Below are 12,538 nucleotides of genomic sequence, written 5' to 3'. Positions count from 1 at the left end.
TTATCCGGGCTTAAGATCAGAGTCGAGTTTATCCAGGTCTAAGATCAGAGTCGAGTTTATCCGGGCGTAAGATCAGAGTCGAGTTTATCCGGGTGTAAGAACAGAGTCGAGATTATCCGGGTGTAAGATCAGAGTCGAGTTTATCCAGGTGTAAGATCAGAGTCGAGTTTATCCAGGCCTGAGATCAGAGTCGAGTTTATCCGGGTATAAGATCAGAGCCGAGTTTATCAAGGGTATAAGATCAGAGCCGAGTTTATCCGGGTATCAGATCAGAGCCGAGTTTATCCGGGTATATGATCAGAGTCGAGTTTATCTGGGTATAAGATCAGCGTCGAGTTTATCCCGGTGTAAGATCAGAGTCGAGTTTATCCGGGTATAAGATCAGAGTCAAGTTTATCTGGGTATAAGATCAGAGCCAAGCTTATCCGGGTATAAGTTCAGAGCCGAGTTTATCAAGGGTATAAGTTCAGAGCCGAGTTTATCCAGGCATGAGGTCAGAGTCGAGTTTAGCCGGGTGTAAGATCAGAGTCGAGTTTATCCGGGTTTAAGATCAGAGTCGAGTTTATCCGGGACTAAGATCAGAGCCAAGTTTATACGGGCGTAAGATCAGAGTCAAGTTTATCCGGGTGTAAGATCAGAGTCGAGATTATCCGGGTGTAAGATCAGAGTCGAGTTTATCCGGGTGTAAGATCAGAGTCGAGTTTATCCAGGCATGAGATCAAAGTCGAGTTTATCCGGGTATAAGATCAGAGCCGAGTTTATCCGGGTATAAGATCAGAGCCGACTTTATCCGGGTATAAGATCAGAGCCGAGTTTATCCGGGTGTAAGATCAGAGCCGAGTTTATCCGGGTACAAGATCAGAGCCGAGTTGATCAAGGGTATAAGATCAGAGTCGAGTTTATCCGGGTGTAAGATCTTGTCAAGTTTACCCGGGTGTAAGATCAAAGTCGAGTTTATTCGGGTGTAAGATCAGAGTCGAGTTTATCCGGGTGGAAGATCAGAGTCAAGTTTATCTGGGTATAAGATCAGAGTCGAGTTTATCCGGGTATAAGACCAGAGCCGAGTTTAACCGGGTATAAGATCAGAGTTGAGTTTATCCGGGTGTAAGATCAGAGTCGCGTATACCTGGATATAATATCAGAGTCAAGTTTATCCGGGTGTAAGATCAGCGTCGAGTTTATCCGGGTGTACGATCAGCGTCGAGCTTATCCGGGTGTAAGATGAGAGTCGAGTTTATCCGGGTGTAAGATCAGGGTCGAGTTTATCCGGGTGTAAGACCAGCGTCGAGTTTAACCGGGTGTAAGATCAGAGTCGAGTTTATCCGGGTATAAGATCAGAGCCGAGTTTATCCGGGTGTAAGATCAGAGTCGAGTTTATCCGGGCATTAGATCAGAGTCGAGTGTATCCGGGTGTAAGATCAGAGTCGAATTTATCTGGGTATAAGATCAGGGTCGAGTTTATCCGGGTGTAAGATCAGAGTCGAGTTTATCCGGGAATAAGATCAGAGTCGAGTTTATCCGGGTGTAAGATCAGAGCCGAGTTTAACCGGGTATAAGATCAGAGCCGAGTTTATCTGGGTGTAAGATCAGAGTCGAGTTTATCCGGGTGGAAGATGAGAGTCAAGTTTATCCGGGTATAAGAGCAGAGCCGAGTTTATCCGTGTATAAGATCAGAGCCGAGTTTACCCGGGTGTAAGATCAGAGCCGACTTTATCCGGGTATAAGATCAGAGCCGAGTTTATCCGGGTGTAAGATCCGAGCCGAGTTTATCCGGGTACAAGATCAGAGCCGAGTTGATCAAGGGTATAAGATCAGAGTCGATTTTATCCGGGTATAAGATCAGAGCCGAGTTTATCCGGGTATAAGATCAGAGTCGAGTTTATCCGGGTATAAGATCAGAGTCCAGATTACCTGGGTGTAATATCAGAGTCCAGTTTATACAGGCAAGAGATCAGATTTGAGTTTATCAAGGGTATAAGATCAGAGCCGAGATTATCAAGGGTATAAGATCAGAGTGGAGTTTATCCGGGTGTAAGATCAGAGACAAGTTTACCCGGGTATAAGAGCAGAGCCGAGTTTACCCGGGTGTAACATCAGAGCCGAGTTTATCCGGGTGTAAGATCAGAGCCGAGTTTATCCGGGTATAAGATCAGAGCTGAGTTTATCCGGGTATAAGATCAGAGTCGAGTTTATCCGGGTATAAGATCAGAGTCAAGATTACCTGGGTGTAATATCAGAGTCCAGTTTATACAGGCATGAGATCAGAGTTGAGTTTATCAAGGGTATAAGATCAGAGCCGAGATTATCAAGGGTATAAGATCAGACTGGAGTTTATCCGGGTGTAAGATCAGAGACAAGTTTACCCGGGTGTAAGATCAGAGCCGAGTTTATCCGGGTATAAGATCAGAGCCGAGTTTATCCGGGTATAAGATCAGAGTCGAGTTTATCCGGGTATGAGATCAGAGTGGAGTTTATCCGGGTATAAGATCAGAGTCGAGTTTATCCGGGTGTAAAATCAGAGTCGAGTTTATCCGGGTGTAAGATCAAAGTCAAGTTTATCCGGGTATAAGATCAGAGCCGAGTTTATCAAGGGTATAAGATCAGAGTCGAGTTTATCCAGGTATAAGATCAGAGCCAAGTTTATCAAGGGTATAATATCAGAGTCGAGTTTATCCGGGTGTAAGATCAGAGCCAAGTTTACCCGGGTGTAAGATCAGAGTCGAGTTTATCCGGGTATAAGATCAGAGCCGAGTTTGTCCGGGTATAAGATCAGAGTCGAGTTTATCCGGGTTTAAGATCAGAGTCGAGTTTATCCGGGTGTAATATCAGAATCGAGTTTATCCGGGTTGTAAGATCAGAGTCGAGTTTATCCAGGCATGAGATCAGAGTCGAGTTTATCCCGGTGTAAGATCAGAGTCGAGTTTATCGGGGGCGTAAGATCAGAGTCGAGTTTATCCGGGCTAAGATCAGAGTCGAGTTTATCCAGGTCTAAGATCAGAGTCGAGTTTATCCGGGCGTAAGATCAGAGTCGAGTTTATCCGGGTGTAAGAACAGAGTCGAGATTATCCGGGTGTAAGATCAGAGTCGAGTTTATCCAGGTGTAAGATCAGAGTCGAGTTTATCCAGGCCTGAGATCAGAGTCGAGTTTATCCGGGTATAAGATCAGAGCCGAGTTTATCAAGGGTATAAGATCAGAGCCGAGTTTATCCGGGTATCAGATCAGAGCCGAGTTTATCCGGGTATATGATCAGAGTCGAGTTTATCTGGGTATAAGATCAGCGTCGAGTTTATCCCGGTGTAAGATCAGAGTCGAGTTTATCCGGGTATAAGATCAGAGTCAAGTTTATCTGGGTATAAGATCAGAGCCAAGCTTATCCGGGTATAAGTTCAGAGCCGAGTTTATCAAGGGTATAAGTTCAGAGCCGAGTTTATCCAGGCATGAGGTCAGAGTCGAGTTTAGCCGGGTGTAAGATCAGAGTCGAGTTTATCCGGGTTTAAGATCAGAGTCGAGTTTATCCGGGACTAAGATCAGAGCCAAGTTTATACGGGCGTAAGATCAGAGTCAAGTTTATCCGGGTGCAAGATCAGAGTCGAGATTATCCGGGTGTAAGATCAGAGTCGAGTTTATCCGGGTGTAAGATCAGAGTCGAGTTTATCCAGGCATGAGATCAAAGTCGAGTTTATCCGGGTATAAGATCAGAGCCGAGTTTATCCGGGTATAAGATCAGAGCCGACTTTATCCGGGTATAAGATCAGAGCCGAGTTTATCCGGGTGTAAGATCAGAGCCGAGTTTATCCGGGTACAAGATCAGAGCCGAGTTGATCAAGGGTATAAGATCAGAGTCGAGTTTATCCGGGTGTAAGATCTTGTCAAGTTTACCCGGGTGTAAGATCAAAGTCGAGTTTATTCGGGTGTAAGATCAGAGTCGAGTTTATCCGGGTGGAAGATCAGAGTCAAGTTTATCTGGGTATAAGATCAGAGTCGAGTTTATCCGGGTATAAGACCAGAGCCGAGTTTAACCGGGTATAAGATCAGAGTTGAGTTTATCCGGGTGTAAGATCAGAGTCGCGTATACCTGGATATAATATCAGAGTCAAGTTTATCCGGGTGTAAGATCAGCGTCGAGTTTATCCGGGTGTACGATCAGCGTCGAGCTTATCCGGGTGTAAGATGAGAGTCGAGTTTATCCGGGTGTAAGATCAGGGTCGAGTTTATCCGGGTGTAAGACCAGCGTCGGGTTTATCCGGGTGTAAGATCAGAGTCGAGTTTATCCGGGCATTAGATCAGAGTCGAGTGTATCCGGGTGTAAGATCAGAGTCGAATTTATCTGGGTATAAGATCAGGGTCGAGTTTATCCGGGTGTAAGATCAGAGTCGAGTTTATCCGGGAATAAGATCAGAGTCGAGTTTATCCGGGTGTAAGATCAGAGCCGAGTTTAACCGGGTATAAGATCAGAGCCGAGTTTATCTGGGTGTAAGATCAGAGTCGAGTTTATCCGGGTGGAAGATGAGAGTCAAGTTTATCCGGGTATAAGAGCAGAGCCGAGTTTATCCGTGTATAAGATCAGAGCCGAGTTTACCCGGGTGTAAGATCAGAGCCGACTTTATCCGGGTATAAGATCAGAGCCGAGTTTATCCGGGTGTAAGATCAGAGCCGAGTTTATCCGGGTACAAGATCAGAGCCGAGTTTATCCGGGTATAAGATCAGAGTCCAGATTACCTGGGTGTAATATCAGAGTCCAGTTTATACAGGCATGAGATCAGATTTGAGTTTATCAAGGGTATAAGATCAGAGCCGAGATTATCAAGGGTATAAGATCAGAGTGGAGTTTATCCGGGTGTAAGATCAGAGACAAGTTTACCCGGGTATAAGAGCAGAGCCGAGTTTATCCGTGTATAAGATCAGAGCCGAGTTTACCCGGGTGTAACATCAGAGCCGAGTTTATCCGGGTGTAAGATCAGAGCCGAGTTTATCCGGGTATAAGATCAGAGCTGAGTTTATCCGGGTATAAGATCAAAGTCGAGTTTATCCGGGTATAAGATCAGAGTCAAGATTACCTGGGTGTAATATCAGAGTCCAGTTTATACAGGCATGAGATCAGAGTTGAGTTTATCAAGGGTATAAGATCAGAGCCGAGATTATCAAGGGTATAAGATCAGAGTGGAGTTTATCCGGGTGTAAGATCAGAGACAAGTTTACCCGGGTGTAAGATCAGAGCCGAGTTTATCCGGGTATAAGATCAGAGCCGAGTTTATCCGGGTATAAGATCAGAGTCGAGTTTATCCGGGTATAAGATCAGAGTGGAGTTTATCCGGGTATAAGATCAGAGTCGAGTTTATCCGGGTGTAAAATCAGAGTCGAGTTTATCCGGGTGTAAGATCAAAGTCAAGTTTATCCGGGTATAAGATCAGAGCCGAGTTTATCAAGGGTATAAGATCAGAGTCGAGTTTATCCAGGTATAAGATCAGAGCCAAGTTTATCAAGGGTATAAGATCAGAGTCAAGTTTATCCGGGTGTAAGATCAGAGCCAAGTTTACCTGGGTGTAAGATCAGAGTCGAGTTTATCCGGGTATAAGATCAGAGCCGAGTTTGTTCGGGTATAAGATCAGAGTCGAGTTTATCCGGGTTTAAGATCAGAGTCGTGTTTATCCGGGTGTAATATCAGAATCGAGTTTATCCGGGTGTAAGATCAGAGTCGAGTTTATCCAGGCATGAGATCAGAGTCGAGTTTATCCCGGTGTAAGATCAGAGTCGAGTTTATCGGGGCGTAAGATCAGAGTCAAGTTTATCCGGGCTTAAGATCAGAGTCGAGTTTATCCAGGTCTAAGATCAGAGTCGAGTTTATCCGGGCGTAAGATCAGAGTCGAGTTTATCCGGGTGTAAGAACAGAGTCGAGATTATCCGGGTGTAAGATCAGAGTCGAGTTTATCCGGGTGTAAGATCAGAGTCGAGTTTATCCAGGCCTGAGATCAGAGTCGAGTTTATCCGGGTATAAGATCAGAGCCGTGTTTATCAAGGGTATAAGATCAGAGCCGAGTTTATCCGGGTATCAGATCAGAGCCGAGTTTATCCGGGTATATGATCAGAGTCGAGTTTATCCGGGTATAAGATCAGCGTCGAGTTTATCCCGGTGTAAGATCAGCGTCGAGTTTATCCCGGTGTAAGATCAAAGTCGAGTTTATTCGGGTGTAAGATCAGAGTCGCGTATACCCGGATATAATATCAGAGTCAAGTTTATCCGGGTGTAAGATCAGCGTCGAGTTTATCCGGGTGTACGATCAGCGTCGAGTTTATCCGGGTGTAAGATGAGAGTTGAGTTTATCCGGGTGTAAGATCAGGGTCGAGTTTATCCGGGTGTAAGATCAGAGTCAAGTTTATCCGGGTATAAGATCAGAGCTGAGTTTATCCGGTATAAGATCAGAGCCAAGTTTATCAAGGGTATAAGATCAGAGTCGAGTTTATCCGGGTATAAGATCAGAGCCGAGTTTATCCGTGTATAAGATCAGAGTCGAGTTTATCCGGGTGTGAGATCAGAGTCGAGTTTATCAAGGGTATATGATCAGAGTCGAGTTTATCCGGGTGTAAGATCAGGGTCCAGTTTATCCGGGTGTAAGATCTGAGTCGAGTTTATCCGCGTGTAAGATCAGAGTCGAGTTTATCCGGGTGTAAGATCAGAGTCGAGTTTATCCGGGTATCAGATCAGAGCCGAGTTTATCCAGGTATAAGATCAGAGTCGAGTTTATCCGGGTATTAGATCAGAGTGGAGTTTATCCGGGTATAAGATCAGACTCCAGTTTATCCGGGTGTCAGATCAGAGCCAAGTTTACCCGGGTGTAAGATCAGAGCCGAGTTTGTCCGGGTATAAGATCAGAGTCGAGTTTATCCGGGTTTAAGATCAGAGTCGAGTTTATCCGGGTCTAATATCAGAATCGAGTTTATCCGGGTGTAAGATCAGAGTCGAGTTTATCCAGGCATGAGATCAGAGTCGAGTTTATCCCGGTGTAAGATCAGAGTCGAGTATATTGGGGCGTAAGATCAGAGTCGAGTTTATCCGGGCTTAAGATCAGAGTCGAGTTTATCCAGGTCTAAGATCAGAGTCGAGTTTATCCGGGTGTAAGATCAGAGTCGATTTTATCCGGGTGTAAGATCAGAGTCGAGTTTATCCAGGCCTGAGATCAGAGTCGAGTTTATCAGGGTATAAGATCAGAGCCGAGTTTATCAAGGGTATAAGATCAGAGCCGAGTTTATCCGGGTATCAGATCAGAGCCGAGTTTATCCGGGTATATGATCAGAGTCGAGTTTATCCGGGTATAAGATCAGCGTCGAGTTTATCCCGGTGTAAGATCAGAGTCGAGTTTATCCGGGTATAAGATCAGAGTCAAGTTTATCTGGGTATAAGATCAGAGCCAAGCTTATCCGGGTATAAGTTCAGAGCCGAGTTTATCCAGGCATGAGGTCAGAGTCGAGTTTAGCCGGGTGTAAGATCAGAGTCAAGTTTATCCGGGTGTAAGATCAGAGTCGAGATTATCCGGGTGTAAGATCAGAGTCGAGTTTATCCGGGTGTAAGATCAGAGTCGAGTTTATCCAGGCATGAGATCAAAGTCGAGTTTATCCGGGTATAAGATCAGAGCCGAGTTTATCCGGGTTTAAGATCAGAGCCGACTTTATCCGGGTATAAGATCAGAGCCGAGTTTATCCGGGTGTAAGATCAGAGCCGAGTTTATCCGGGTACAAGATCAGAGCCGAGTTGATCAAGGGTATAAGATCAGAGTCGAGTTTATCCGGGTGTAAGATCTTGTCAAGTTTACCCGGGTGTAAGATCAAAGTCGAGTTTATTCGGGTGTAAGATCAGAGTCGAGTTTATCCGGGTGGAAGATCAGAGTCAAGTTTATCTGGGTATAAGATCAGAGTCGAGTTTATCCGGGTATAAGACCAGAGCCGAGTTTAACCGGGTATAAGATCAGAGATGAGTTTATCCGGGTGTAAGATCAGAGTCGCGTATACCCGGATATAATATCAGAGTCAAATTTATCCGGGTGTAAGATCAGCGTCGAGTTTATCCGGGTGTTCGATCAGCGTCGAGTTTATCCGGGTGTAAGATGAGAGTCGAGTTTATCCGGGTGTAAGATCAGGGTCGAGTTTATCCGGGTGTAAGACCAGGGTCGAGTTTAAACGGGTGTAAGATCAGAGTCGAGTTTATCCGGGCATTAGATCAGAGTCGAGTGTATCCGGGTGTAAGATCAGAGTCGAATTTATCCGGGTATAAGATCAGGGTCGAGTTTATCCGGGTGTAAGACCAGCGTCCAGTTTATCCGGGTGTAAGATCAGAGTCGAGTTTATCCGGGAATAAGATCAGAGTCGAGTTTATCCGGGTGTAAGATCAGAGCCGAGTTTGACCGGGTATAAGATCAGAGCCGAGTTTATCCGGGTGTAAGATCAGAGTCGAGTTTATCCGGGTGGAAGATCAGAGTCAAGTTTATCCGGGTATAAGAGCAGAGCCGAGTTTATCCGTGTATAAGATCAGAGCCGAGTTTACCCGGGTGTAAGATCAGAGCCGACTTTATCCGGGTATAAGATCAGAGCCGAGTTTATCCGGGTGTAAGATCAGAGCTGAGTTTATCCGGGTACAAGATCAGAGCCGAATTGATCAAGGGTATAAGATCAGAGTCGAGTTTATCCGGGTATAAGATCAGAGCCGAGTTTATCCGGGTATAAGATCAGAGTCGAGTTTATCCGGGTATAAGATCAGAGTCAAGATTACTTGGGTGTAATATCAGAGTCCAGTTTATACAGGCATGAGATCAGAGTTGAGTTTATCAAGGGTATAAGATCAGAGCCGAGATTATCAAGGGTATAAGATCAGAGTGGAGTTTATCCGGGTGTAAGATCAGAGACAAGTTTACCCGGGTGTAAGATCAGAGCCGAGTTTATCCGGGTGTAAGATTAGAGTCGTGTTTATCCGGGTGTAAGATCAGAGTCAAGTTTATCCGGGTATAAGATCAGAGCTGAGTTTATCCGGTATAAGATCAGAGCCAAGTTTATCAAGGGTATAAGATCAGAGTCGAGTTTATCCGGGTATAAGATCAGAGCCGAGTTTATCCGTGTATAAGATCAGAGTCGAGTTTATCCGGGTGTGAGATCAGAGTCGAGTTTATCAAGGGTATAAGATCAGAGTCGAGTTTATCCGGGTGTAAGATCAGGGTCCAGTTTATCCGGGTGTAAGATCTGAGTCGAGTTTATCCGCGTGTAAGATCAGAGTCGAGTTTATCCGGGTGTAAGATCAGAGTCGAGTTTATCCGGGTATCAGATCAGAGCCGAGTTTATCCAGGTATAAGATCAGAGTCGAGTTTATCCGGGTATTAGATCAGAGTGGAGTTTATCCGGGTATAAGATCAGACTCGAGTTTATCCGGGTGTCAGATCAGAGCCAAGTTTACCCGGGTGTAAGATCAGAGCCGAGTTTGTCCGGGTATAAGATCAGAGTCGAGTTTATCCGGGTTTAAGATCAGAGTCGAGTTTATCCGGGTCTAATATCAGAATCGAGTTTATCCGGGTGTAAGATCAGAGTCGAGTTTATCCAGGCATGAGATCAGAGTCGAGTTTATCCCGGTGTAAGATCAGAGTCGAGTATATTGGGGCGTAAGATCAGAGTCGAGTTTATCCGGGCTTAAGATCAGAGTCGAGTTTATCCAGGTCTAAGATCAGAGTCGAGTTTATCCGGGTGTAAGATCAGAGTCGATTTTATCCGGGTGTAAGATCAGAGTCGAGTTTATCCAGGCCTGAGATCAGAGTCGAGTTTATTAGGGTATAAGATCAGAGCCGAGTTTATCAAGGGTATAAGATCAGAGCCGAGTTTATCCGGGTATCAGATCAGAGCCGAGTTTATCCGGGTATATGATCAGAGTCGAGTTTATCCGGGTATAAGATCAGCGTCGAGTTTATCCCGGTGTAAGATCAGAGTCGAGTTTATCCGGGTATAAGATCAGAGTCAAGTTTATCTGGGTATAAGATCAGAGCCAAGCTTATCCGGGTATAAGTTCAGAGCCGAGTTTATCAAGGGTATAAGTTCAGAGCCGAGTTTATCCAGGCATGAGGTCAGAGTCGAGTTTAGCCGGGTGTAAGATCAGAGTCAAGTTTATCCGGGTGTAAGATCAGAGTCGAGATTATCCGGGTGTAAGATCAGAGTCAAGTTTATCCGGGTGTAAGATCAGAGCCGAGTTTATCCGGGTATAAGATCAGAGCCGAGTTTATCCAGGTACAAGATCAGAGTCGAGTTTATCCAGGCATGAGATCAAAGTCGAGTTTATCCGGGTATAAGATCAGAGCCGAGTTTATCCGGGTTTAAGATCAGAGCCGACTTTATCCGGGTATAAGATCAGAGCCGAGTTTATCCGGGTGTAAGATCAGAGCCGAGTTTATCCGGGTACAAGATCAGAGCCGAGTTGATCAAGGGTATAAGATCAGAGTCGAGTTTATCCGGGTGTAAGATCTTGTCAAGTTTACCCGGGTGTAAGATCAAAGTCGAGTTTATTCGGGTGTAAGATCAGAGTCGAGTTTATCCGGGTGGAAGATCAGAGTCAAGTTTATCTGGGTATAAGATCAGAGTCGAGTTTATCCGGGTATAAGACCAGAGCCGAGTTTAACCGGGTATAAGATCAGAAATGAGTTTATCCGGGTGTAAGATCAGAGTCGCGTATACCCGGATATAATATCAGAGTCAAATTTATCCGGGTGTAAGATCAGCGTCGAGTTTATCCGGGTGTACGATCAGCGTCGAGTTTATCCGGGTGTAAGATGAGAGTCGAGTTTATCCGGGTGTAAGATCAGGGTCGAGTTTATCCGGGTGTAAGACCAGGGTCGAGTTTAAACGGGTGTAAGATCAGAGTCGAGTTTATCCGGGCATTAGATCAGAGTCGAGTGTATCCGGGTGTAAGATCAGAGTCGAATTTATCCGGGTATAAGATCAGGGTCGAGTTTATCCGGGTGTAAGACCAGCGTCCAGTTTATCCGGGTGTAAGATCAGAGTCGAGTTTATCCGGGAATAAGATCAGAGTCGAGTTTATCCGGGTGTAAGATCAGAGCCGAGTTTGACCGGGTATAAGATCAGAGCCGAGTTTATCCGGGTGTAAGATCAGAGTCGAGTTTATCCGGGTGGAAGATCAGAGTCAAGTTTATCCGGGTATAAGAGCAGAGCCGAGTTTATCCGTGTATAAGATCAGAGCCGAGTTTACCCGGGTGTAAGATCAGAGCCGACTTTATCCGGGTATAAGATCAGAGCCGAGTTTATCCGGGTGTAAGATCAGAGCTGAGTTTATCCGGGTACAAGATCAGAGCCGAATTGATCAAGGGTATAAGATCAGAGTCGAGTTTATCCGGGTATAAGATCAGAGCCGAGTTTATCCGGGTATAAGATCAGAGTCGAGTTTATCCGGGTATAAGATCAGAGTCAAGATTACCTGGGTGTAATATCAGAGTCCAGTTTATACAGGCATGAGATCAGAGTTGAGTTTATCAAGGGTATAAGATCAGAACCGAGATTATCAAGGGTATAAGATCAGAGTGGAGTTTATCCGGGTGTAAGATCAGAGACAAGTTTACCCGGGTGTAAGATCAGAGCCGAGTTTATCCGGGTGTAAGATTAGAGTTGTGTTTATCCGGGTGTAAGATCAGAGCCGAGTTTATCAAGGGAATAAGATCAGAGTCGAGTTCATCCGTGTGTAAGATCAGAGCCGAGTTTATCCGGGTATAAGATCAGAGCCGAGTTTATCCGGGAATAAGATCAGAGTCGAGTTTATCCGGGTGTAAGATCAGAGCCGAGTTTATCAAGGGTATAAGATCAGAGTCGAGTTTATCCGGGTGTAAGATCAGAGTCGAGTTTATCCAGGTACAAGATCAGAGTCGAGTTTATCCAGGTATAAGATCAGAGTCGAGTTTATCCGGTTATAAGATCAGAGTCAAGTTTATCTGTGTATAAGATCAGAGCTGAGTTTATCCGGTATAAGATCATAGCCAAGTTTATCAAGGGTATAAGATGAGAGCCGAGTTTATCCGGGTGTAAGATCAGAATCCAGTTTACCCAGTTGTAAGATCAGAGTCGAGTTTATCCGGGTGTAAGATCAGAGTCGAGTTTATCCGGGTGTAAGATCAGAGTCAAGTTTATCCGGGTATAAGATCAGAGCCGAGTTTATCCGTGTATAAGATCAGAGTCGAGTTTATCAGGGTATAAGATCAGACTCGAGTTTATCCGGGTATACGATCAGAGTCGAGTTTTTCCGGGTGTAAGATCAGAGTCGAGTTTATCCGGGTATAAGATCAGAGTCGAGTTTATCTGCGTGTATATCAGCGTCAAATTTATCCGGGTGTAAGATCAGAGTCGAGTTTATCCGGGTATAAGATCAGAGCCGAGTTTAACCGGGTATAAGATCAGAGTCGAGTTTATCTGGGTATAAGATCAGAGCCGAGTTTATCTGGGTTTAAGATCAGAGTCGAGTTTATCCGGGCATTAGATCAGAGTCGAGTGTATCCGGGTGTAAGTTCA

The sequence above is a fragment of the Mobula birostris genome, unplaced genomic scaffold (assembly GCF_030028105.1).
Source record: "Mobula birostris isolate sMobBir1 unplaced genomic scaffold, sMobBir1.hap1 scaffold_747, whole genome shotgun sequence".
Taxonomy (NCBI): Eukaryota; Metazoa; Chordata; class Chondrichthyes; order Myliobatiformes; family Myliobatidae; genus Mobula; species Mobula birostris.
Note: the sequence above shows the minus strand (reverse complement) of the source record.